This window comes from Marmota monax, unplaced genomic scaffold, assembly GCF_021218885.2.
Source record: "Marmota monax isolate L192 unplaced genomic scaffold, Marmota_monax_Labrador192_F-V1.1 WCK01_AAM20220418_F8-fsc00029, whole genome shotgun sequence".
NCBI lineage: Eukaryota > Metazoa > Chordata > Mammalia > Rodentia > Sciuridae > Marmota > Marmota monax.
This window is the reverse complement of record NW_026693024.1, coordinates 17,676,881-17,702,549: the sequence shown is the minus strand read 5'-3', so window position 1 is coordinate 17,702,549 and position 25,669 is coordinate 17,676,881. Positions and strand designations below refer to the sequence as shown.

The 25,669-nt window shown below is 40.8% G+C and overlaps 1 protein-coding gene across 1 annotated transcript in view; it reads right to left on the bottom strand.

Moving 5' to 3' along the window:
* Nucleotides 1–19,652, bottom strand: part of Rnf144b (ring finger protein 144B) — a 158,683-nt gene extending 139,031 nt beyond the window's left edge. The window contains exon 1 of the mRNA XM_046453431.2: nt 19,561–19,652. The gene's annotated coding sequence lies outside the window, so the exon portion shown is untranslated. The remainder of the gene's footprint in view (nt 1–19,560) is intronic.
* Between the last annotated feature and the right edge of the window lie 6,017 nt (nt 19,653–25,669).

Below are 25,669 nucleotides of genomic sequence, written 5' to 3'. Positions count from 1 at the left end.
GCGCTCTACCACTGAGCTACAACCCCAGCCATCCCTGCGTGATTTTAAAGCAATGCTTATAAACCCGAGTTAGGGAGCTTCGTGCTTTACAAAATTCTTCTGTGTGCACCATCTTATGGGCTCATGGGTGCCCCCAAGCAATAGGTACAAAGTGAAACTTGGAAAGATGGAATGCTGGGAATGTAACTGAGCCAGATCACGGGGGCTCCAAGTCCTGCCGAAACTAGAAAACTTCCTCTTGTCAGATGAAATCAGTCCAGGAACAAAGTTAGAGGTTCCTATGACTGCCTCTTATTAGTTATTGATTAATTAGACCAACATGCATCCTTTTAGAATCTTTTTGAAAATCAGGGTTTTGTTTGTTTGTTTGTTTGTTGTTGTTGTTGGTTGGTTTTTTAAAAATATTTATTTATTTTTTTAGTTATCGGCAGACACAACATCTTTGTTGGTATGTGGTGCTGAGGATCGAACCCAGGCCGCACGCTTGCCAGACGAGCGCGCTACCGCTTGAGCCACATCCCCAGCCCTGTTGTTGTTTTTTACATTGTTAAAGAGGGAGTTTGTCCAACCCATGGAATTTATTAAAATCTTGGCAAAAGCTTTGGAGCAGTAGAGAAAACTTAAAGAAGAAAGAAAATGAAGAAAAGAGATGGAAACTTTACCAAGTTCATGATTTGACCAAGGACCAGACGTGGCTCCAGATACAATGCCATTATGACAAACACCATCATTAGAAACGCTTTCTAAAATTGGTTGACTTGTTATGAATATAAGTTAATATCGCACAATTCCACCGGAGTAAAGAATGTAGGTGGTCTCACAGAGTTCACTATTAAACTATTTGAATTATATACAGATCTAATTTTTTGAACTGTATTTTTTTCAGCACATTTGAAGTGTAGAGTTTCAAACCCAATGTCAAAAATATTCTAAGTGACAAAAATTATGTCCTTTTTGGTTATTTTTCAGGATGTGAAAGAGATTACTGCTTCAGAGTAAATATATTTTGGAATGCATTGCATCCTGATGCTACAATTAGTTCTATTCTTGCTCTGAAAATGGAAAAGGGTCAGGGACCCTGCATAACTGACACTTAGTGGCAGCAGCTGATGCTGGCTGGCACCCCACACTCAGTCAGGAAACATGGCTCACTCTTGCCCTTGGAGCCCAACACAGATGAGTTCCTAGGACACTTATGCAAGAAAAATATTTTCCTTGCTTTTTGATTTGCTTTTACTTTGATGAGCTCAAACAATTTTTTCCCCAAATATCAGACCTATTATTGTCAACATTTCCCTGGGGCATGCTAGGTACAGTTACTTAAATGTGCTGTAAAACCTCCAAAGTGTGAAGGAGAAAGGTTTACACTTATCTCAAACGCTAAGTACCGTGAGAACAACGTTCATTCTCTTTGTGAATAGTTGATGAGGTAAGAGAAAACTTATAGCTGTAGCAACGGAATGCTTACTGTAATTATTAGGATTTTCTTAATATTATTGTCTGTTGGACTTTGAGAAATGGCTACGACAGCAAATCAAGCAAATAACACTACTTGTTTTTAGAAGGCTAAGAAAAAATATCTAGAATAGCAAGTGTTCCACTAAAAATAATACTGTGAAATGCACATATCTCTCATCCCATCAAACCTGAGCATGTTCAGAACACTCTCTGTTACTGCATCCCACCCATTCACCTTCCTTAGGAATTAAGCCACCCAAGTAGCAACATGTGGATTCTGGGTTAGCACGGCTGAGTGCTGTGAGCTTGCTGGCATAAAAGGAGTCAGTAACATTTCTCACCCCTATCCAGAGACCCCAGGAATGTGGTTCCCAAATAGACAGAAGACTTACAGTGCATTACCTTGGCCTCGGGAGCTAGTGCATTCCTGAGTGTCAACTGAAATCTGGGGACACTGAATCACCTTCTCCAACATTGCTCCACACTACAGTAGCCAATGTTCAAGGTCAGGCAGGATGACTAGCCAAAGACGCTATGATTTTCAGCTCTAAGATCACGACTACCAGCTTTTTAAGGCATTGAATGGTACTTTTGTACACGGGTCTTGAAGTTCAATAAGAAGAGTGACTAAATAATGTTTGTATTCATTCTAGGTTATTTTTATTTCTTGGGATAACTGCACTGAAACTCTTTATATGTAAGATTCAGATGAAGGCAGAAAATGAAAATATTTTAGGAATGCAAAATAAGTAACACCAGTCAAAATGTCACACCTCTACTTTCTTAAAAATTCATTTTACATAAAGAGCATTTTATTTGCCTTGAATTAAAACAAAGTGCTCAGTATACTTGATTAGACTTATATTTTAAGGCAGTTTCTGATTCTATGAAAGTTTATTTTACAATCAAGGAGAATGGCAATCAGTATGAGTAACGTTCTCTATCAGCTAACAACTCCATCAGATAGAGGATTATGCTGACCATGTTAGTACAAAGAGTTAAGTGTGAAAAAAAACAAAGAATTCAGCACAGTGTCCACTGGACAAAAAAGCAAACACTGGACTGGCTTTTACAGATCATTTAGCAGATTTACCAATCCATTTTAGGATAGAAGTGAAATTTTTATTTATTGTTTGTTTGTTTGTTTGTTTGTTTTTGGTTGCTGGGAACTGAACCCAAAGGCATCCTACACTGAGCCACATCCCAGCACCACCACCCCTTTTTTTTAACTTTGAGATATAAATCTTGCTAAGTTGTTGAGGTTGGCCTTAAACTTGCAATCCTCTGCTTCAGCCTCCTAAATCATTGGGATTATAGGAGTTGGCCATCGTACCTGGAAAAATTAATATCATTTAGACAGATATCTCCGAGCAGGAGCTATTGGCTTTGAGACTCCAATAGCCAGTTTATTTTTGGCTCTGAGAAAACAGAAATAAAATTAGCATACTATAGTGACACAGCCACATCAATGTTTATAGCAGCTCAATTCACAATAGCTAGACGATGGAACCAACCTAGGTGTCCCTCAATAGATGAATGGATAAAAGAAATTGTGGTATATATACTCAATAGAATATTACTCAGCTTTAAAGAAGAGTAATATTATGGAATTTGCCAGTAAATGGTTGGAGTTGGAGAATATCATGCTAAGCAAAATAAGCCAATCCCACAAAACCAAAGGCTGAATGTTTTCTCTAATATGTAGATGCTAATTCATAATAAGGTGGTGGGCACTAGAGAAGAACAGTGTTACCTTAGATTAGGTAGAAGGAAGGGAGGGGAGGGGAAGGGAGGGGATGTGGGGATAGGGAAGATAGTAGAATGAAACAGACATTATTACTGTATGTATATATGTGACCGCATGACCAATGTGATTGTGCAACATGTGCACTCAGAAAAATGAGAAATTATATCCCATCTATGTATGATATATCAAAGTGCATAAATGCATTCTACTGTCATGTCTAACTAATTAAAATAAATAATAAAAATTAAAAAAAAAAAAAAGCCAAAGCAAAAACCCAGTGACACCACTTCCACCATTAGGGCTTTGCTCATGAGCCTTCCTTCCAAAGTTGACTGCAAACAAAACATTCTAACAGATCTGAGAGCTGAACTGTGAATGCAACCATGGTTGTACTTCCATCAAAAAGAGAAGCTAGTGCCGAGCTGCCAATGTTTTCTAAGGTCTTAGAATTCAGGGAGATGAAGTCAACAAATGTCATGAAAAACCAGGAAGATCTTGCCATCCCATGGTTAGACTTAAAAAAAAAAAAAAAAAAAACAAGCTAAACACAACAGAGGCACAGTTCCACTACACCCTTGGGAAACACTTCTTGAATGTTAGAGAAGAAAAAATTTCTTAAATACAAGGCAAATGCATCTAAATATCAGAAAAACCTCAAAGATATATTTTTAAGAATTACAAAAGAAATAGTACTAAAAGTACAACATATCATTTCTCAGGACAGTTCAAGTTTTGCATGATTTAATCATCAGCTATTCCTTGAGTTGCCGCACCAAGATATATTTAGGTCTAGTTCTTATACTTTAAAATTGTGTTTAAGATCCCTGACTCGGGGGCTCGGGGTACAGCTTAGTTGTAGAGTGTGTACTTACCATGCCTGAGGCCCAGGGTTCAACGCCTAGGACCAGAAATAAGAAAAAAGAAAGAATTCCCTGCTTCAAAACAACTAGAAGCACATTGCTCTGATTTCCTGGAATTACAGATTAACAGAGCTAGAAAGATATACAGGATGATCTGTTTCAACACCTATTTATAGACGAGTGAGTATCCTGAGACCCAGCCAGGTTGAAGGTCATGCAGTGACAAGGAGAAAACCAAGACCCGGATTCCTTGACTCTTCAATTTATTTACTGAATGTAGCTATAACTTAAAATAACAATAGTTCAAATTTTTTTTGAGATTGGTCATAACAGTCATTCCTTGCATAGTTTTTTTTTTAACACAGGTGATCATTTTCAAAGAGTGAAGAATCAAGATAATAATACAGAAATGTAACACCAAAATAAGAAAAAAAAATTACTCTTCTGCTCTAAAATGCCAAATGTGTGGCCTAGACTCTTCATTTCCCTTTAAGACTATAGCTTAAATTAGAAGCATTTTCATTCTTTCAAGAAAACACTCTTTGGCAGGTTTGTAATCAGGGGTTACAAACAACCCCCAGAGAGTCTCACAGCATGAATTAAAAATTCCTGCTCAGGCATGTTAATAAGCCTGACTCAGCCATTCCACAGCGTACACAGATAGCAAAACATCACATCAAGCTGGATGCGGTGGGTGCGCCTGTCGTCCCAGCAGCTCAGGAGGCTGCAGCAGGAAGATCGCTGGAGCACGGGACTTCAGAGCCAGCTGGGCAATGTAATGAGATGGAAGGAGGGGGGAAGGAAGGAAGGAAGGAAGGAAGGAAGGAAGGAAGGAAGGAAGGAAGGCAGCCAGCCAACTGAACTGAGGGTAAAATTAACTACCTTCTTTTTTCTTACACAAATGATGTTGGACTTCTCTGTGGGATTTCCTCCTACGGTTCAACACAAGAGAAGGGCACGCTTGCTTTCCAGTTGTCTGCAGAGGCTTCTTTACCATCTGAGAAAGTACTTTATATTTGTGTACACCTCAAGATTTGTCAAAAAAGAGAAACATCACATTGTACATAAGTAAATCCATAAGTAGATCCAATTTTTGCAAATTAAAAATCTAAAAGACTCCTACTCAGAAGTGGCACCATTCTCCTTGCAAATCGTTGGTCACCCTAGTCACAGGGGGTCAGGAAATGTGCAGTCAGAAAGCCAGGAATACTTGAAAAACAGCAGACGACTACTGCACCATGTATGTCTGAAACATGAAAAATTGAATACCAACGGTCTCTGAACACACAGCAGTTAATTAAGTACCCATTTTCTTTAATCCTACAGCATGAGAAACTTTGCTGGACTAAGAACCCAACGTCCAGCAAAGGCTTTGTTTAGCCACCATCTAACTGGTGGCCCCATGGAGTCCTGTATAGTTTCCTCATTTGCAAAGTCATGGATGAGTCTAGATGGCTTCTGAGGTTCTGTCTAGTCTTTTATTTTTTTTGCCGGGGGGGGGGGGGGGGGGGGGGGGGGGGGGCTGTGGGAGGAGTACCAGGGATTAAACTCAGGGACACTCCACCACTGAGCCCTATTTTGTTTTTTACTTAGAGACGGGTTTCACTGAGTTGCTTATCACCTTGCTTTTGCTGAGGCTGGCTTTGAACTCACAATCCTCCTGCCTCAACCTCCCTAGCCACTGGGATTAGGGCATGTGCCACCACACCCAGCCTGTCTAGTTTTATAAGAGCTGTAACCCTAACTGACATAAATTTAAGAGTATATACAGAAAAAAATTTCACTAGTTGCATTATCAATACTAAAATAAAAATATTTTCTCTTAAAAATGAAATATTCAGCCTGGCACAGTGACACAGACCTGTGGTTCCAGTGATTAGGGAGGTGAAACAGGAGGATCTCAAGTTCAAGGCCAGCCCTCAGCAACTTATGGAGGCCCTAAGCCACTTAATGAGACCTTGTATCTAAATCAAAAATAAAAAGAGTTGAGGATGCGGCTCAGTGGAAAAGCACTTCTGGGTTCAACCCCCAGTTACAAAACAAAAAAGGCAACATTCAAATATAAAAAAAAAGTAATTTCAAAAAACCCTACCCACCAAAATGATAATGATGATCTATTGATTGCAGGGGTTTTGCTTTTGTGTTCCTTTATTTTTTTGTTGCTGCTACTGTTTAAGAGTCACGGAAGCGGAGCATCTCTATTAGTTCAAGGAAGCACAGCATGGTGCTTGTGTGAAGCTTACTCCAGAGACTCTCAGTCAACATCTAGAAGTAGTTTCCCCAGTCAAGGCAAAAGTTCTGTGTTCACTCTGGACATGACTCTGTATTACTATGTTTAGGTGCATAACCTTTTGGTTATTTTTTTCTCTCTCTGCTTTTCTTTGTCCCCTTTCTTCCAGGACCTAGAGAATACTACATTCTACCAGACAGTAATGCAGCCTTGTACCTTTTCCTTACAAAAATCAGTGCATAACACCCACCTCACCTGAACAGAGGTCATTCTGTTCAATCAGCTGAGACATGGGCGCACTCATATTTACTCCTAATCACTCAGACAGTTTTTTGTTTTTTTGGTATTAGGAATTGAACCCAGGGGGGCTTAACCACTGAGCCATATCCTCAACCATTTTTTATATTTTATTTAAGGACAGGGTCCCACTAAGGGCACTAGGGCCTTGCTAAATTGCTGAAGCTGCCTTTGAACTCATGATCCTCCTGCCTCAGCCTCCTGGGCAGCTGGGATTACAGACATGACCTACCACACTGGGAATTCAGATTAATTTTTTTTTAATATTTTATTTTTTAGTTGTAGTTGGTCACAATGCCTTTATTTTTATTTATTTATTTTATGTGGTGCTGAGGATCAAACCCAGGGCCTCGCATGGGCTCAGCAAGCACTCTACCACTCAGCAACAACCCAGCTCCAGACTAATCTTTATAGGAAAAAATGGTTTTGTTTTTATGTAATATGGAAATAGAATGGTATATATATTCCTCTTTGAGAAAGGAACACGTGAAATTAGAAATATGGCTCTCTTTAAATGAAGTCTCCCTTTACCTCCTAATAAAAGGAAGATTATGAAGCAAGTCACCTAACCCTAAAATACTTTATTCAGATCCTATTTTACTAAATATCTTAACCTATGCTGTGAACAAAGCTGATTTGGGGACCTAATGAGTAGGGGGAAATAAAGAGTGTTGGTTAGTTACTACTCAACTAGGGTAGATAGTCGGAACTAAGTTTAAAATCAACTACTTTCCTTCCTCTTACACAAATGACAGACTTCTCTGTGAAAGAACACTCTTGCTTTGCAGTTGCCCACAGAAGCCTGCTTTACCCATCTGAAAAAGTCAACTTTATATTAATTAACAAATATATGAAACAATGTTCAGCATCTCTAGCAATTAGAGAAATGCACAACAAAACAACATTGAGATTCTATCTAACTCCAGTCAGAATGGCAATCATCAAGAATACAAGCAAGAATAAATGTGGACAAGGATGTGGGGAAAAGGTACACTCATACATTGCTGGTGGAACTGCAAATTGGTGCAACCACTCTGGAAAGCAGTATGGAAAGTCCTTAGAAAACTTGGAATGGAACCACCATTTGACCCAGTCATTCCACTCCTAGGTTTATACCCAAAGGACTTAAAATCAGCATATTACAGTGACACAGCCACATCAATGTTTATAGCAGCTCAATTCACAATAGCTAAACTATGGAACCAACCTAGGTGCCCTTCAACAGATGAATGAATAAAGAAACTGTGATACACACACACTCTCACACACAGGAAAATTACTCAGCCTTAAAGAAGAATGAAATTAAAGCATTTGCCAATAAATGGATGGAACTAGAGAATATTATGCCATGCAAAATAAATCAATCCCAAAGAACCAAAAGCCAAATGTTTTCTTTGATATGCAGATGCTACTTAAAAATGTGGGAGTGTGGGGGATGGAAAATAGTGGTATTTTGGACTAAACAGAGGGGAGTGAAAGCTGGGGAGAGGGTGTGAGGGCAGGAATGATAGTAAAATGAATCACACATTATTACCCTATGTGCATATATGATTACATGACCTGTGTAACTTATATCATATACAACCAGACGAATGAGAAGTCATTCTTTGTTTATGTATGTTGTGTCAAAATGCATTCTACTGCCATGTATAACTAATTAGAACAAATATAAATAAATTTAAAAATACAAAAGAAGAAGAAGACAAGGAGGAGGAGGAGGAGGAGGAGGAGGAGGAGGAGGAGGAGGAGGAGGAGGAGGAGTCGTTGTCGTCATTAAATATGTCCAGGGCAGGGCTGGGGTTGTGGCTCAGCGGTAGAGCACTTGCCTAGACGTGTGAGTCCCTGTGTTCGATCCTCAGCACTACATGAAAGTAAATAAAATAAAGATATTGTGTCCAACTACAACTAAAAAATAAATATTTAAAAAAAAAAAAAAACATGTCCGGGGCAGGAAATGACGCCAGGTCATGAATTATATATGCTGTTCATTTTTTTTTCGACATTTTTTTTTGACATAAAACAAACTTGGTGGGTCTTTAAAAATCGTTTTCCTGGCTAGGGCTGAGTCTTTGTCCCATGGACACTGTACAAACTTCAGTGTGGTGTTCGGCATTAGGCCCAGCAGCTCTGTCGCTGCCTCCTGGCTGCAAATGTTTACAACAGCCTGGATCATTATGATCAAAGAGCTTCTCACAATTTCTGAACCCAAAACACAGTGTAGAGTATTGTTCATTCATCAACATTAAAGAAAAATAGAGATTTGTTTTGAAAATAAAGGTCTACCTAAAGCCCCAAGTCATTAAGTCAAAAACTAAATTACAACTTGATGGTGGTGAAATATGAGCTCAGAAAGAACTGGGGAAATGGAATCATTAAGACTTCAATTTGCTAACTACCTATGTTAACCAAGGCAATCTTAAATTAGAAGCAGTTTTCTTTCTTCCAAGAAAACTCTCTCATCTATACAATTAAAGGGTTAGACTAAAGAAATGATTCCTAACCAGAAGAGTACATCAGATTACCCAGAGAATTTTGCCAAACATACATACCCGTCCGCATCCCAGACCTACTAAATTAGAAGGTTTCATGAGTATTTTGAAAATGTTCCACAAAAGGATTTCACACACACCTTTAGTTTGTGACTTCTAAATCTCTAAAGTCCTTTCCAGCTAGTGTTCTACATTAATAAATGGAGCCAATGAGCAGAGAGATCTATGCCTTTAAATCAATAAGACTCTGCAAGCAAGAGTAATTTACTGATTCGCTAGCGGCACTGTGGTGAAAGAAGCAGTACACGTGCTCTCCGTCTGTGCAGCTGCTGATCAGGTTTTCATATTAGATTTGCATTTCACAGAGAGTCCCGGAGAGAAGGGGAGTGGGCTCTGGCCAGAGCATCCACCCTGTCCTCTGAATGCTCTTTGGGAATTTATATTTCTGTTGTGTCTGAGTTGACTCTTACCACACCCAATGATGAGGATCGCCTGGGTCCCCTGGTGTCCATTGCCTAAAGCTGAGCTCCCCAGTCTAGTGACAGACCCAGGTCTGCTGAGTTCCACCATGTCTTTCCTTCAAATTCTCATTTGACAAATTCTGATTCCAGCATGCATCAAGTAATGAAAACCTATGTATTAATTTAGTTTACTGACCTGTTACTCTTTTCTATTTGACTTGTTTCAAAAAAATTTTACTTTATGTACATATTTGGTAACTTTAATAAACATATATTATAAATTCATGAGCAATATACTGAGACTAATAAGTGAAATAAATAATAAATGAAGCCAGGTGTAGTGGTAAGCAATCCCTATACATGGAAGGCCGAGGCAGAAGGATAGCAAATTTGAGGTCAGCCTTAGCTGAAGCCTTAACCAACTTAACAAGACCATGTCTCAAAGAATAAAAAATGAAAAGGGATGAAGATGCAGTTCAGTGGTAAAGCACCCCTGGGTTCAATCCCCAGTACCAAAAAATAAAAAATAAATTTAAAGTAATAATAAAAATAAATTAATAAATGAAACAAATAATAAATTATCCAGTAAGTTTGTCACTTTATATTTTCCAGGCAATTAAGTTAAATAATAATAATTAAACAGCAAATTAAAACTATTTTAATTTGCTCATGGCTATTCAATAAGCCAGGAATAATATTTAGGAATAAGGGCTAGGTAAGGTGGTGCACACCCATAGTCCCTGCAGCTTGGGAGGCTGAGGCAGGAGGATCATGACTTCAAAGCCAACCTTAGCAACTTAGCAAGAGCCTAAGCAACTTGATGAGACCCTGTCTCTAAATAAAATATTAAAAAGGGATGGAGATGTGGCTCAGTGGTTAAGCCTGCCTGAGTTCAATCCCCTGTACCAAAATAAATAAATAAAAAAGAATAAGATATAAAACCCGGGAAATAAATCTAGCATAAAGTATATACTATCTTTTAACTACAAAATTGCAGTAGGATATTAAAAAGATGGTGAAGTATATACCAGATTCATAGATACAAAATTCAATATTTTACATATGTAAATTCCCTCCAAATTAACCTATAATTCCAATGAATTCCAATAATAATTAAAATAGGATTGGGGGGGGGAGGTAAATGAATTTAAGGACTTCTAGTCAGTAAGGTATGCTGAGCTGGGAACATTCCTACTCCACTCGATACCCTTTTCTGCTATTATATATAAGCTCTGAATGAAATATCTCTAAATATTTTTAAATGCATAGCTGTGCAAAAAGCCAGAAAGGAAAACCCCCCCCAAACAAAAAAGAAACCCAAAACCTGCAATGTTGATTTGGAATTGAAGATAGCAGAAATAGGAAGATGAGGGGTCCCCTCTGGGTCTAGGGCCTGCCTATCATGTGCAGGTGGAAGCAAGCACCTCATGTAAAGTCAGGAGGGAGGAGCACTGAACAACTCCTGCCTCTCAAAAGAGAAAGTGTGCAGAAGCATGCCCCTCGCCCTGGGCTACAAAAGGAAAAAGAATCACTCAGGATAAATTGGAGACTTAAGCTCAAGAACCCCGAAGGCGTGCAAGTGAACACCAACTATACAGGATTGGAAACCAGAGCCAAACTAAGCATGCAGGCCTTGATGAATAAGATGGGCAACTGTCAAAGAGGAACACCTCTACAAACGGGGATGCGCGGAGTTCCCATGTTGATGAACTAGCCCAGATAGTAAGGCCCACCGGCCAATGAACCACCCCGAGAAAGATATATAAGCAGATGAAACAAATGAGAAATGATTCCACAGAAACCCCTGTACTTTAGCTCTAGTGTTTTTTAAATGTTTGACAAGATAAGGGATGGAATAGAATCTATAGGAATAAGCCATTATGAAATAAAAGAACAAGGAGATTTCAAAAACAACCAAATAGAGACCTAGAATTTAAAATATCACTAATGAAAAAGAAATAGCCATCATGATAGATGGTACTGTTGTTCAAATGTATCTCTCTCCCCTTCTCTTGGGAAGGACGTAGTTCTCCATCTCACTGATGCTGGCTTGGCTACTGTCTTGGGTTGGCCATCATAAGCAGAGGCCATAGGAAGCTTTGCAGCCTCTGTGTACCACAAGAACCTCTCATCCTAACAGGGGCCCTGTCATGAGAAGGTGCACAGGATCAACTGGACTTGATCCACATTTGAGCAGATACACTGCACTCAACCTGCAGTCACTGAGAGTGCAATCTGGAGTGAGAAATAAGTTTTGTTATAAGCCACTGTTTCAAGGTTATTTAGAACATTTTTTATCAAAGCTGATCGATACCGTCAGCTGAAGAGAGAATTCACAAAATTAATGATAAACCTAAAGAAACCCAGGGCACAATATAGAGGAATAAAATTTATGGAAAATACAAGAAGTTAAGAGACACAAGGACAGAATGAGGATTTCCAGGATGTGCTAATGATAACTCTGAAAATATGGACTGGAGAAAATGGGATGGATAGTTTCTATATCATGAAACAACTCACCACAAATTTAGTGGCTGCCCTAAAGTCCTAGTCTCTGGGTTCTCCCACGACATCTTGCTTTCTCCAAATCAGCAGGAGAATCTCTTTCCAATTGGCTTTAACAGAGCTGATGAAACACAACACCAGAACAGACATTCCACCATCTTCACCAGTGTTACCCTCACTCCAGGGGACCCACTGTTACAGCACACCAGCAGGGGGAGTGTTTGGGAGACCACAGAATTGAGCCACAGGGAAAAAACAATAGTAAACGACAATTCCAAGGTCACAAGCCTTACTGGTAGCCCACTTCTAGCACTCTTGCTTGTACCTACACCATGGAACTGCACACGGCATTTAAAAGAGCAACACAGCAACACAGCATCACCCCGGGGATCCTCGGGCACAGCAAGGGCTTCCTCAAGGACCACAGAGGACTGGGCCAGTCTCCATGCCAACTCATCCCCTGTCTCCATTCTTTCAGGCCAATCCCATGTCCTACCTCTGGGTCCAAAATTCTACTTCTATGGAATAAGTTGCTCTTGTTCTCTGTCATTGTAAATGTTTCATGTGTGACTCACATGTACTTTTCAAGTAGTCTTTTCAACTTTTAGGAACACAGTAATAGAAATATTATTTGTTTTGTTTTTGCCTATAATGACACATACACAGACACACACACACACACACACACACACACACCATATATATATATATATATTTTTTTTAAGAAATATTAATTAGATTGTCCTCTTGTCACTCTTTTACCATTAAAAGACTTTGATTGAATAACATTACAGATTCTTGGAAGATAATCCAGAAGCTAATAGTTTAAAGCCCTTTTAAAATTCCCAAATGCTGAAAAGACAAATCCATCAGCATTCCTGCTTGTTCTAGAGTTTATTGGCTTATGGTCATCATCTTTATTTTTTTACAGGAGCACTTTTTTTTAATTGATCAGTGACAGAATATAAATGTGAACAATTAATCTTAGCCATTTATTGCTTCTGTGCTTCTCTGAAAGCAGAAGGAGTAAAATGTCTCGTATGCTTATTACACACAGGCAATATCACAGATCATTTCCCCAGCTGTGGAACAGATTGTAAACCTCATTTTAAAATTACCTAATGTGTATTTAAGTTGATTAATTAATATGCTCCTAGCATCATTTTATGAAACACAAATAGCTACTGTGACATTTCGGTGAAATAAATTTAATTCTTACAATAATCACCTCTGTCCTTCCCTTCTCTCCTTTCCTCAGTTACATATCATTGAAAACCATAGATGATTTGATATCCATGACCATAATAATGAACAAGCAGGACTCGTGGGGCATCATCAAAAAATTACTTCATCTGCTTTCTCCTTTGCCTCTTTGTGATGATCACTTCTATGTGTCGACTTGCCTGGACTAAAGAAGACCCAGACTGCTGTAAAACATTATCTCTGGGCATGTCTATGAGGGTGTCTCTAGAAGGTATAAGCATTTGACTCAGTACTCTGAGTAAAGAAGGTCCACCCTCACCAAAGCAAAGGGGCATCATCTAAACTGTTAGAGGGCTCTAGAGAAGAAAAAAGCAGTAGATGGGCGAATTCTTCTTCTTAAGCTAAGACACCCACCCTCTCCTGCCCTCAGATATTGGAGTTGTTGGGTCTTCAAACTTGAACAAAATTAAACCACTGGTTTTTCTGGTTCTCTAACTTGTAGTCAGATCGGGGGACTTTTCAGCATCCATAATAAATCCCCTCATGTAGAGCAAGATATATTGTATTTGTTCTGTTTCTCTGAAGAACCTATTGCACTCTTTTAGTTTATTTGGTGGGGCTGGATATTTCCTTGTCTTTGATTTAAATTCAGGACACTTGTCATGACCTTTCTAGTCACCAACTAGACCTTCAAGTCACTCACAGTCTAAAATATCAATCACAGTTCTGTTATCAATGTGTCCAACCTAACGCAGCCCTCAAACTATTCCCATTTCATGTGAAGTTAAACTTCTTCCTCTTTCAGCTGTAGCCTGTTGAACACTGGCCACCTGTACAGGAAAGATGGACATGGAAAGAACTGCTCTCTCCATATTGTTAATTTAGGTGACCCCAATTTCTGATACCAGCCCCCCATTCTGGGATAAGGTGAGGGAGGAAGAGGGAGGGGGAAAATTCTCCCTTGACCAAGACAGACATGACAATCTAAGGAAGGCTGGCATGGTGGGCACTTAAAGCTGACTTTTTCTCTTGACTTTGGAATGTGGCCTCTATTGTCTTCAGCCACAGCTAACACGGAAACTGAAAAAGTTCCATTCTAACATCCTATTACATGTATATTCATATTTCTATTAATTGGTTCATTTTTTTCAGTAAATATTTATATATTTACACACATATATATCCATCCATACATGTGTATGTGCATAGGTATATGTATGTACATATGTAAGTATCTATATATATAGACCCCCCACACAGATTCTCTTGACTTGCAAACTCCTAGAAGCAACTTCCAATAGTTATACAGGCTGAGCATCCCTAATCCAAAAAGCTTCAAAATGAGAAGTTTTTGAGTACTGGTAGGACACCACAAGTGGAGAATTCTACACCTGACCTCATGGGTTATAGTCAAACACCAGTGCACTAAACTGTTACATAAAATTACTTTTACATTATGTGTGTATAAAGTGTACACGAAACATAAGCAACTCTTGTGTTTAGACTTGGATCCCATCCCCAAGTTACCTCATTACACATATCAAAATATTTTAGAATCAAAATTTGAAAGAGTTCTGGCCTTAAGCAATTTGTTAAGCAACACTGAACCTGCAACTACAGAAAATAAGTCTAAGTGTCAACTCTGAGGAAGAGTAATGTCAATGGGTTAGGGATATTGTCCCATGCCCACAGATGCTGCTTTCATTCAAGTTCTCACTCATTTTGACCCAGGATTTTCTAAGATAGGGAACTGGACTGTGCTCACAAACTAATGATAGAGAAGGCATGGAAAATATTTGAGAGAAAAGACAACTGATGAAGCCAGAACCTTAAAAAAAGAAGGAGAGATGGAACTTGGAAACCAGGGAAAAAGATGATTCTTAAGAAAAACTTTACAATCTGAGATACTATTTTTTCATAAACTTAATTTATTCAACTTTTCAATATTAATATTGTCTTTTCTAAGATGATATTAGTTGATGCTTTTAATACCCTTAAATGAAAAAAAAAATTGAAACTGGCTCTCTTTAGGTCTCCAACTTGTTTTTGAAACTTTGAATCCCTGCCCACCCAAATCTGAATACCCTGATCTGAGTATCTCTTAGCTGCTGACCTCTCTCTCCTTTCTCCACCTTTCCCCTCATTCCTGAAGGATAAACACTTTTTAAAATTTTTTATTGGCTGCTCATGCTCTGCCGCAGTCTGGCTGGGCACAAATCACCAAGCCGCCACAAAGCACTTGTATGTTCAAACAGGAAACTTTATTGCCCCAACTCCACCAGCACTCCATGCACACTCCCCAGGAACTCCCTCACCCTCCACCGGCTCTGTGTGCCTCCCTCGACCCAGGAGAACTCAACAAGAGCTGCCCTATAGCCACACAGCAAAGGTCTAATACACAACTGAATACACAGCTTAACTAACCATCATCATCTCAATGGCTCACTGGCGTCACCTTTCAACCATTCCCTCTGGCAAAATGCCAGGCGTCATTCCGCCCTCAACAATGCTCTCCAATCCTACACTCATTAATCATCCTACTGGTCTTCTTTTTACCTGTATCTCTACTGAAATTGCCTTTGGCTAAGGTCACACTGAATCACAGATCTACACAGAGATGGTGATAATGGCTGTCTCTTAGGCCGATGAAGACATTTTCTTAATGTATGTAAAGTACCTCAGTACATGGTAGCAAACTGTGGTAGAAGCAAGAATACTTCTCTATATCATGTATGATGCCTAGAGGTTGAATTCAATCTGCCTTGTGCCTATATATGAGCATAAAGTTTTCATAATGGTAAAGAAAATATTCCTAGGAAAAAATGTTCTTAGGAGTATTTTTACGTTCTTAGGAAGATAGATCTTCTTAGGAAGACAGAAGATCTTGAAAGAGAGAAGCATCAAGAAGTTGGACTTACAAAAGGGGAAGGTACAGTTTTAAGAGCAAAAATTTCCAATGATTATTCTTATTATTTCAGCTTAAAATTTGGGGCAGGTCTAAAAGCTAACCATTCCTGAATGTTGCTCATTCAGTAAGCCCTGCCGTGCTCTCCACATACCGGTACCCACACTCCTTCCTTCTTTTTACACTCATATGTCTTAGTGCACCCTTATTCTTCCGTCAGCCGATTGAAGTGGTCTGCATCCAGTATAATGAAAAATTCAGAATGTTAGAGTTCACCACCTTTGTAAATGACCTACATTGCCTGTAATGCTACATTTCGAGTTTCGGTGGAAATCTGAGATTTGCAACATACTTTGCTGCCATCACCACATTATTGAACTCATATATAAATTCATTTCAAGTGAACAAAATACTCATTACTACAAGAACTGGAAAGATATAAAATTTAATGTCCATTCTCAGAGTTTGGATTATGGCGATGAGCACTTCAATATTCATGTGTAGAAAGAAATGATTAAAATCTAGATGATTTGTAAAATGCCTTCCAATTTTAATGCTCAATGACAATCTTATTTCTGCACCATTGAATCACTGGGAAATTAACACAGCACAATAAAATAAGACAATTCATGATGCAGGCTACTCGAAGTCTTGTCTCTTTGTGGCCAAAGATATTTCTTTGACTACTAAGCTAAAAATGTAACTGCATTCTGCAGCCTATGCATACATATCCTAATTGATGGGAGGGGAAAAATTCAGTCCAAAGTGCCAGTAATTCCTCTGTGAGCTAGTATGGCAGGGAGAGTGTGGTGGGGTCAGTGAAGCATCAAGTTACAGACTAAATTAAAGGTCTGCACAAGAGTGGCAGGGTCTAATCATCTGCCCTCTGAGGCTGCCAGAACTGGATCCACCACCCTTACTCACAAAGGAGTATTCCACATAGGCTAAGCATTCAGCAGACCAAGGGCTTAAAAAAAAAAAAAAAAAAAAAACAACTTCTTTTTCCAAATAGATGTTTGTGGAATCGTTTCCTTGAAGCTCTTAGTTCTGTCACATTAAAATTTCCATGAAAAAAGTAATCAAAACCTAATGCTTACAATGTTTCACCACAGAGAAAAATATTGTGGGTTTTTGTTCCTATTAAAAACATGTGTTACATATATATAATTATGCTAAGCCCCAGATCCAGTGTACACACATATACACAAAAACCTTAGGAAAATAATAATAGTTTTGCCTAAACCAATAAAATTTATAACATAATATTGTGCTCTGTCCATAACTACTCTCATTAAACCAACATTTTGCAAAAGTCAGCAAGCAATGAGTATTTCTGCATGTTTTGTGGCAGAGGCTGGCAAATACCAGATCTATAGGGATGAATTAAGGTCACTTTTAGAAATTCAAACGTAGTGTTTTCTAGCTTTGGTTGGGCTGAAGCATGTACATCTGCACTATTTTTCCTGGGGGAAAGTTAATTTTAGAAAGGAGAAAAAGTTTGCCAGGAAAACAATCACATTGGCTCAATAACTAGACATCGAGTCTTTTCTTAAAAGTTCAAAAGGCTTCATAGTCTCCAACTTGTCCTTAACATTCTTGAAAGCAAGGACTGAATATCATCATCCTGACTTCATAATGGACATTTCATTTCATAAAAAGAAATACATGATTTAATATTATAACTATTGCACCTATCTCACAGGATTTTAAAATACCATTCTTTCTCCTCAGTTTACCAAAAGAAAAATAGCAATACTTCTTTCCCCTAGGAGCCACCTTCTGGTGGTTTGATAGGTACTTAAAATGGCTCAAGTACATACATCGACACAACAAAAAGCAGCAGATACATATACATGCAAAGCGAAAGATGGAGAAACATCAGCACTTGTGTAAATATAATGTAATTTGAAGACTCTCTTAATCAATTCAAGTTAGAAGAGTTTGTTGCAAATAATCATTCCTCCCCCTGGTGCCTAGAAATAATAAGTCCATTTGAGTCTTTTGCCTTAAAGTAAGCAACAGGTAAAAACCACCAATGGCCTGTATTCTGAAACTGACAAGAAGGCAAGGGAGTGGTGAATGATGACATAAAGACTTTTTTTTTCCTTCTCTGTGTGTGTGGGGTGTGGGGTGGGGTGGGGTGGGGGGAGTACTGGGGATGGAACCTGTGCCTCATACATACATGCTCAAGTCTTTTCACTGAGCTACATCCTGATCTCTCTCTCTCTCTCTCTCTCTCTCTCTCTCTCTCTCTCTCTCTGTCTCTCTCTCTCTCTCTCATTCAGTGTTTCACTCCATTGCCCAGGCTGGCCTCAGATTTGCCATCCTCCTGCCTCAGCCTCTGGAGTAGCTGAAATTACAGGCATGTGCCACCATACCCTGCCAGGCCTCAGCCAGGAGAGTGTAGCTCAGTGGCAGAGTGCTTGCCTACCAGGCACCACCACTGAAGATTTTTAAATCAATATTTTAAAGTTAACTCTTCTATTATGTATAATTATATGCATCAATAAAAATATCTTTGAAGTAAAAAGTAAAAGTTTATTCTATAAACAGGTCTCTTAGAGGTATGGCATTTCTCCCTACCCTGTATCTGAGTTTCAAATGACTATTAACCCTCCTTTCCCAAAATTGACCTCTCTGAACGATGGATACTGCACCAAATTCCTCAACCTGAGGTTCTGGCTTGCCCCTTCCCATTCCTGCTCACACTAACATTTCCAGGTGAGGCTTGGCCACACTGGGTTCCCCTTCTCTCCCCGATGCGGGCCTCACAGACTCTTTCAAGTGGATATGGGGGGGGGGGGCGTTGTTGCCATCATTTGAGGTGCTTTTTAAATATGACGCAGACGGGCACACACAACCCTCAGATTGGAATCAGGACCTCAGGGTGGGGTCACGGGTCTCCCAGGCCAAGTAAGAGCTGCAGACCGAGCTGCAGACCGTGATGAAGTTCAAGCGCTGCTGTCATTCAGTAAACCTTGTGAATTTGTAAATGTATCATAGTATTTTAGGGTGGGGGGACCCCAATCCACTGTTAGGTGCAGATAAGGCGGTGTATTCGCCTTATTCAAGAGTCCATATGCTTCCCAAAGTTAGGGCAGCGTCGGAAGACGGGTGTGTTCTGGAGGAAGGGGGGAAATCGGCGTGTCGGTGTTGACCCCACACCTGGGCAAGGCGGAGGACCTCCCGCCTCCCCGACCCCGGAGCCCGGGGGCGCGCCGTTTCTGGAGCCACCCGGGAAGGGGAGAAAGCGACCGGTGCAGCGTGGAGAGGCGGCGGAGGTCCCGTGGGCAACGCCGGGCGCCGAGGGGTCGCGGGAGCCGGCGAGGTGACAGCCCAGGGAGTCGGAATGTGCACCTGGCACGGCGCGTCCCGGCCGCGCAGGGCGGCACCCGAGCTCCTTACCTGCTGCCCGAGGTCCGCTCGCCAGCAGGGAAGGCGGAGGCGCGGGGCTCCCAGGCGTGCGTGCGCCCGCCGGCTCGCCGGCTGCTGGCTCTGGCCGCGGCTCCGGGCGGCGCTGGCGGTCGGTCTCCAGCGTCGCGGCTCCTCCTGCGGGCCTCCCCCGCCCGTCGGCCCACAGCCCGCTCGCTCCTCCCGCGGGCGCCGGCCGAGCCTCCCCTGCGCTTTCTGGCGCAAGTCGCTGCCCCTCTCCGGCCTTCGCTCCGCGGCGCGCACCTCCCCCAGAAACGCACGCACTTTAGGAAAGAGGCAGCGCAAGTACGCCTTGAAATTCGGACGCTGGGCAACTTCAGAAAACCCGTTTGAAACCTTTGATCTGTTCGCTGAAGTTCAAGGCAGCACTCACATTCATCCCCCGCCCTCTCTCTCTCTCTCAATGCTAGGGATTCCTGTAAAGATCACGTTCAGATTCTCCTACCAGTCATTTAAATTTTTCCAAAATAAACATTTGATTTTATTATTTTAAAGATGTAAACATCCTCAGCTTCCCCACTATTTAAATTTGGATTGCCAGGACCTTATATTGGCCCCGGGAAGGATTGTTCAACTGCTCAATTCAGGGCAGGTTTCCTTTGCAGCCCTGTTGATGCTTGACTCCTGTCCCCACCCAGAGTCCAGGGAGGAGCCCTGAATTACACTTTGGTTTGGATTACTGAGCCTTCCCCAACCTCCTCTCACTTAGGAGAGACCCACTTCTGAGGCTCAGTTCCAGGAAGGAGCAGGAGGATGTGTTCAAAGAAGAGGGGACCTAATGAACAGCGAACCAGCAACGGGCAGAGCTTACTGAATAATAGAGAAGAGTGGAAAGGACGGGAAGAGAGCCAGAAACATCACCTATCACTAACGTGCAGGAGCTGGGAGTGACATGAGCCCCATGGGGAATGTGGAAGGTGCGTTGTCAAATGGCAATCTACTTATTCATTCATTCACCTATCAATATAATAAATACTATGGGAGAGATTAAAAGCAGTATAACATTATTCAGTCATGTTATAACTTATAGGCTGATAGGAATTAACTTCTTAGTTTATAACAGAACCTCCATTTAATCACCTTTTCTGAATTTATCAAATAACTTTCTAACCTCAGGGCTCTAAATGTGGGGTGGAGGCACTTCCTAATAACTGTCAGATTTCTCTACTGAGCAAGAACTGAATGTTGGAAAATAAACTCACTAAAGTTACTATAACTAGGTGTTGGGGATATAAAAGATAACAGGACGACATCCCTGCCCCCTGCCCTCATGAAACTGAGCCAGGGAACAGACACATAAATTTAGGTGCCAAAAGCAGATGCTTTGGTGGGTGCATGCACAGAAGGCACGATCCAGGAGAACTCATGGGCGAGTGTAATTTGGCCTGGAGTACAGGAGTGGGAGGAGAAAGAGTTTTGTAGAGAGAAAAACATGAAGAGAATACCAAAGAATCTGGCAATTCAAAGAATTTAAGGAAATTCATTATGGCTGGAGGACCATCTGTGGGTGGGGTGGGGGAGGGGACCTGTGGGGGAGTGATTGGGAAGACGAGTAGAGGTGCAAGGCTAGCGAGTTCAGTAGAGGCCAGACCAGGTAGTGTTTTCTAGGCCACATTTTAAAAACTGCACTTTATTCCACAGACAAGAGAGAAGCACTGAAATGTTACTGGCGAAGTAATACGAGAGATCAATTGTTATTTGAGAAAGACTATTGGCTACAGGCTGGGAATAAATGACAATAGGAGGTAGGATGAAAGTAAAGAGGACACATAGGGAGGAGGACTCTAAGAGAGACATTTGAATCAGAGAGTGTCAACATATATATCCTCACGCCTGTGTGGAATCTAAGTTCAGTCCTAGGACAAGTCCCCAGAGAGACAAGCCTTCTGGGAAGGAAGGTGTGGCGCAGGGAGGGCCAGTAGTAATAAACAACTGAGAAACAAGAGGTAAACCGAAAGTAGAAATAGATAAAATGGCTTTTTAAACTAGACATTTTATTTATATAGTGACTATCTCATATAGCCCAAGGATAAAAAGAACATTGATTTGTAACAGAGTAGTAGAATAAAGAGAAATTTGACACATGGGAGCCTCGTTGGTATATACGATATGCAGTCATCCCTCAGTGTCCATGTGAGATTGGTTCCAGGACCCCACAAAGACACCAAAATCTGAGGTGCTCAATACCTCATGTAAAATGGCACAGCAGTTGCCTATAATCAGCACACCCCCTCCCCTACCCTTTACATCATCTCTGTGACTTGAAATACCTAATGCAATGGAAAAGCTATGTAAATAGTTGCTGTACCATATTATTTAGGGGATAATTACAAAACAAAAATACCATACATGCTCAGTACACATGCAGCTTTGACACATGTCTGACCACCAGTCTGAAGACCTGAAAATCAGAAACACTGAAGCAGGAGAAGACCAGTACCCCAGCTCAGTCACAAAGAGCCAATTCAACCTTCCTCTGCCTTTTTAGGCTACTCAGGCCCTCAACCAATTGTACGATGCCACCCACATCCAGGAAGCCTCTATGATGGTTAATCTTGATTGTCAACTCGATCGGATTAAAAGACAATTAGAAAACTGGTAAAGCACATTTCTGGGTGTTTCTGTGAGGGTGTTTCCAGAGATAAGAAGCATGTGGACAGCAAACTGCCCAGAGAAACCCACCCTGAATGTGGGGGGCACTGTCCAATAGGCTGAGGGCCCAATGGATAAAAAGAAAACAAAAAGCAGAAGGAGGAGCCTGCCAGCGTGGGCTAGCTCCATTCTTCAGGATGCCGCCGCAGCTACCTGTGGGCCTGAGCTTCACTCTCCAGGGGCTTCCCGCCTTCAGCCTTGGACTGCACCACATCACTGATCCATCTTGTTCTGAGGCTCCAGCTTCTTGTCCATCTACTGGTTTCTGTGTCTCTTCAGCCTGCAGATGACCCTTGTGGAACTCTACAGCCTCTGACCATGTAAGCCAACCTAATAAATCTCTTCTAATTCTATATTATTACATATATTACATTACATATGTGTATGTATATATATATATATATATATATATATAGTATCATTGTGTGTGTGTGTGTATATATATATATATATATATATATATATATATATGAATATATATAAATGATTCTGATCCTCTAGAGAACATGTCTAACACAGTCCCCCAACTCAAACACTGACCTCTTGATCTCTTTTAGAAACACCCTCTTCACAGACACAGAAATGTTGTTTCACAGCTGCCCAGGCATTCTGTGGCCTGTGGAGTTGATGTATAGAGTTAACCATCTCATTGCCTGACCTCAATGCTCTTTGATCTTCATTCTTCTCTCTCCCCTGTTCACACAGCAGAAAAATTTCCCAACAGTCCCTAACTTTATGTGTTGTAAATCCAACTACCAAATAGAATCAATATTTTTCTCTCTCAGATCCTAATTCCCAGAGAGGGGGCTAGCTGGCCTTACTGAGATAAGAATCATGATGTAAAAACATGCCTACAAGGGGCTGGGGTTATGGCTCAATGGTAGAGCACTTGCCTAGCATGTGTGAGGCACTGGGTTTGACTCTCAGCACCACATATACAATAAACTAAGTAAAATAAAGGTCCATCAACAACTAAACTAAAAAAAATTAAAAAAAAAATAACATGCCTACAAGAATTCTTCATCTACCTGTATGGAGGGTGGATACTGGATTGGGAATGGGGACGGAAGGGTATTTCAGGAGGCCAAGGGGAAGGACAGCTCTTCAGAAAGTGCACTTCAGCAAGACAACTCAGTATCTGTTTGCTCTAAGGGCAGACACGCAATTAGCACCACAGTAAAGACATGAGCAGAGCACTAAGGGGCACAGTGAAGGGGAGGGACCAGTGTCTTGGCTTCAGAGACACGAGGAAGTCTCCATTCAAAACAGTGTTTAAGAAGAGAAGGAAAAAAAGAAAATAGAAGACAATTTTTTGAATCTTACTAGATTAATCTGCTTGCCAGTCATACGAGCTAGTCTATAGGATTTTATTCCTTGTTTGGTGGAAAAGGGAAAGCAGAGACTTCAGGGAAAGAGCAGTAGGAGACTATTCAGTTCAATCGAGAGCTGATATGGCCTGAAATAAAATGGGGTGGATATGGGAGATACTGAGGGGTGTAGATTCCAGATTTCTTGATGTGAGGAGTTGAAAACAAGGAGATGCCAGAGATGACTTCAAATTGTTAAGCTCAAACTACAAGGTAGACAATAACGAGATTAAATAAAACCAGTAAAAAGGGAAGATATTTACTATAGAATAAATTAAGTTTTTTTTATAATGTAGACTTTCAAATATTGATGAGATATTGAGTGCAGGTATACAATAGGCGCTTGTTATTAGTGTGATGCTCAGAGAAAGAGTATTTTATTGAATGTCTTGATTTGTTTTTTATAAATCCAGGCCCATTGAAATGGGTATGGATGAGATCAGCCGTGGAAATCAGGTATAAGGAAAGAGCTAAGGGCTCTTCATGATGACAGCATGCCAGACAGGAGAGCCGGCAAAGGAGAGAAGCAAGAGAAAGCAATGTCCCGGAAGTCAAGAGACAGTAACTGTTTACAAGAAGGAGAGGGAAGACAGTGTGAAATGCCGTGTGGACCTGATATCAGAGGAGAATTCAAGAGGTCTTCAAAGCAGGGTGCAGTAGGGCACACCTGTAATCCCCAGCAACTCGGGAGGCTGAGGTAGGAGGACTGCAAAATCAAAGCCAGGCTCAGCAACTTAGCCAGGCCCTAAGCAACTCAGTGATACCCTGTCTCAAAATATAAAGTGAGGCCCTCGGGAACTTAGTGAAACCCTTTCTCAAAATAAAAAATAAAAATGACTAGGGATGATGTGGCTCAGTAGTTAAGCACCCCAGTACAAAAAAAAAAAAAAAAAAAAAAAATGGACCAGGGATGTAGCTCAGTGCAAAAATACCCCAGGTTCAATCCCTAGTTCAAAAAGAAAAAGAAAAAAGCCTTTCACTTTGACTATTGGAGGTCTTTGTTCATCTCGGAGAGCATTTTTACTGGAATGGTGGGCAAAGACAATGCATCACTTCAGATCAAAGCTGCTCACTCTTAGCACTACTGAGTTTGGTACCAGGTGATTCCTTGCTGTGTGGGGCTGCCCTGGGCTTGTTAACAGCACCCATGGCCTCTACTCACTAATGTCAGTAACACCTCTCCCCAGTTTTGTTTTCTTTTGTGGTGCTGGGGACACTACCACAGCCTCGCACCCATAGCACTAGGCAAGCACTCTGTCACTGAGCTGTAATGACATAGTTTACTATGGGGAAAGGGTGCCCCTAACACCTCAGAACCACTGTACTATACTGGATCCTGGGTGTCTCACACAGGCCCACAGGTTCCAGGGTTGGTCCCCAGCTTGGGGATGAGAACTTCTAGGGGTGGGGCCTAGCAGGAGGCCTTCATTGCAGGTGTGCCCTTAAAGGAGACTGTGGGACACTGATCTCTCTTTTTCTTTCTCTGCTATGAGGTAAGTGGTTCGGCTGTGCCATAATGCCATGCCTCACCACAGACCCCAAAGCAACAGGGACGATCCACCACGAACGGAAACCTCCAAAAGTGTGATCCAAAATGAAACTGTCCTGAGTTGATTATCTCAGGTATTTGTTACAGTGACAGTTCACTAACACAGACATGCATAGAAGAGAGATACAATACGTATATTTTTCAAAAAATATTTTAGGAGGTGGCATCATCTTTTTTTTTTCTTTTTGTAATTTGAAAATATCTCCTTACTCTAAATTTAATTTCTTAAACCCAAGTTGCCTGTGGGACATGTACATACTCAAACTCTCTATAGTTCCCTTAAAGAATAAATTACAATATTTTATTTATAAAGTCTAGATTCAAAATAAACTTATAAGACTATCTTAGAGTTAGACATACCTATTTTCTAAGATAATACTTCATTTTGAGTCCTGTAACTGTTGAGGACATCTAGCCCACTTTAGTGAAGAGCATCCTTCCTATTCTGATGGGATGATCTAGCCACCATGATGACATTAAATACACCATATGCAGAAAAGCCCCTCCTGCTGAG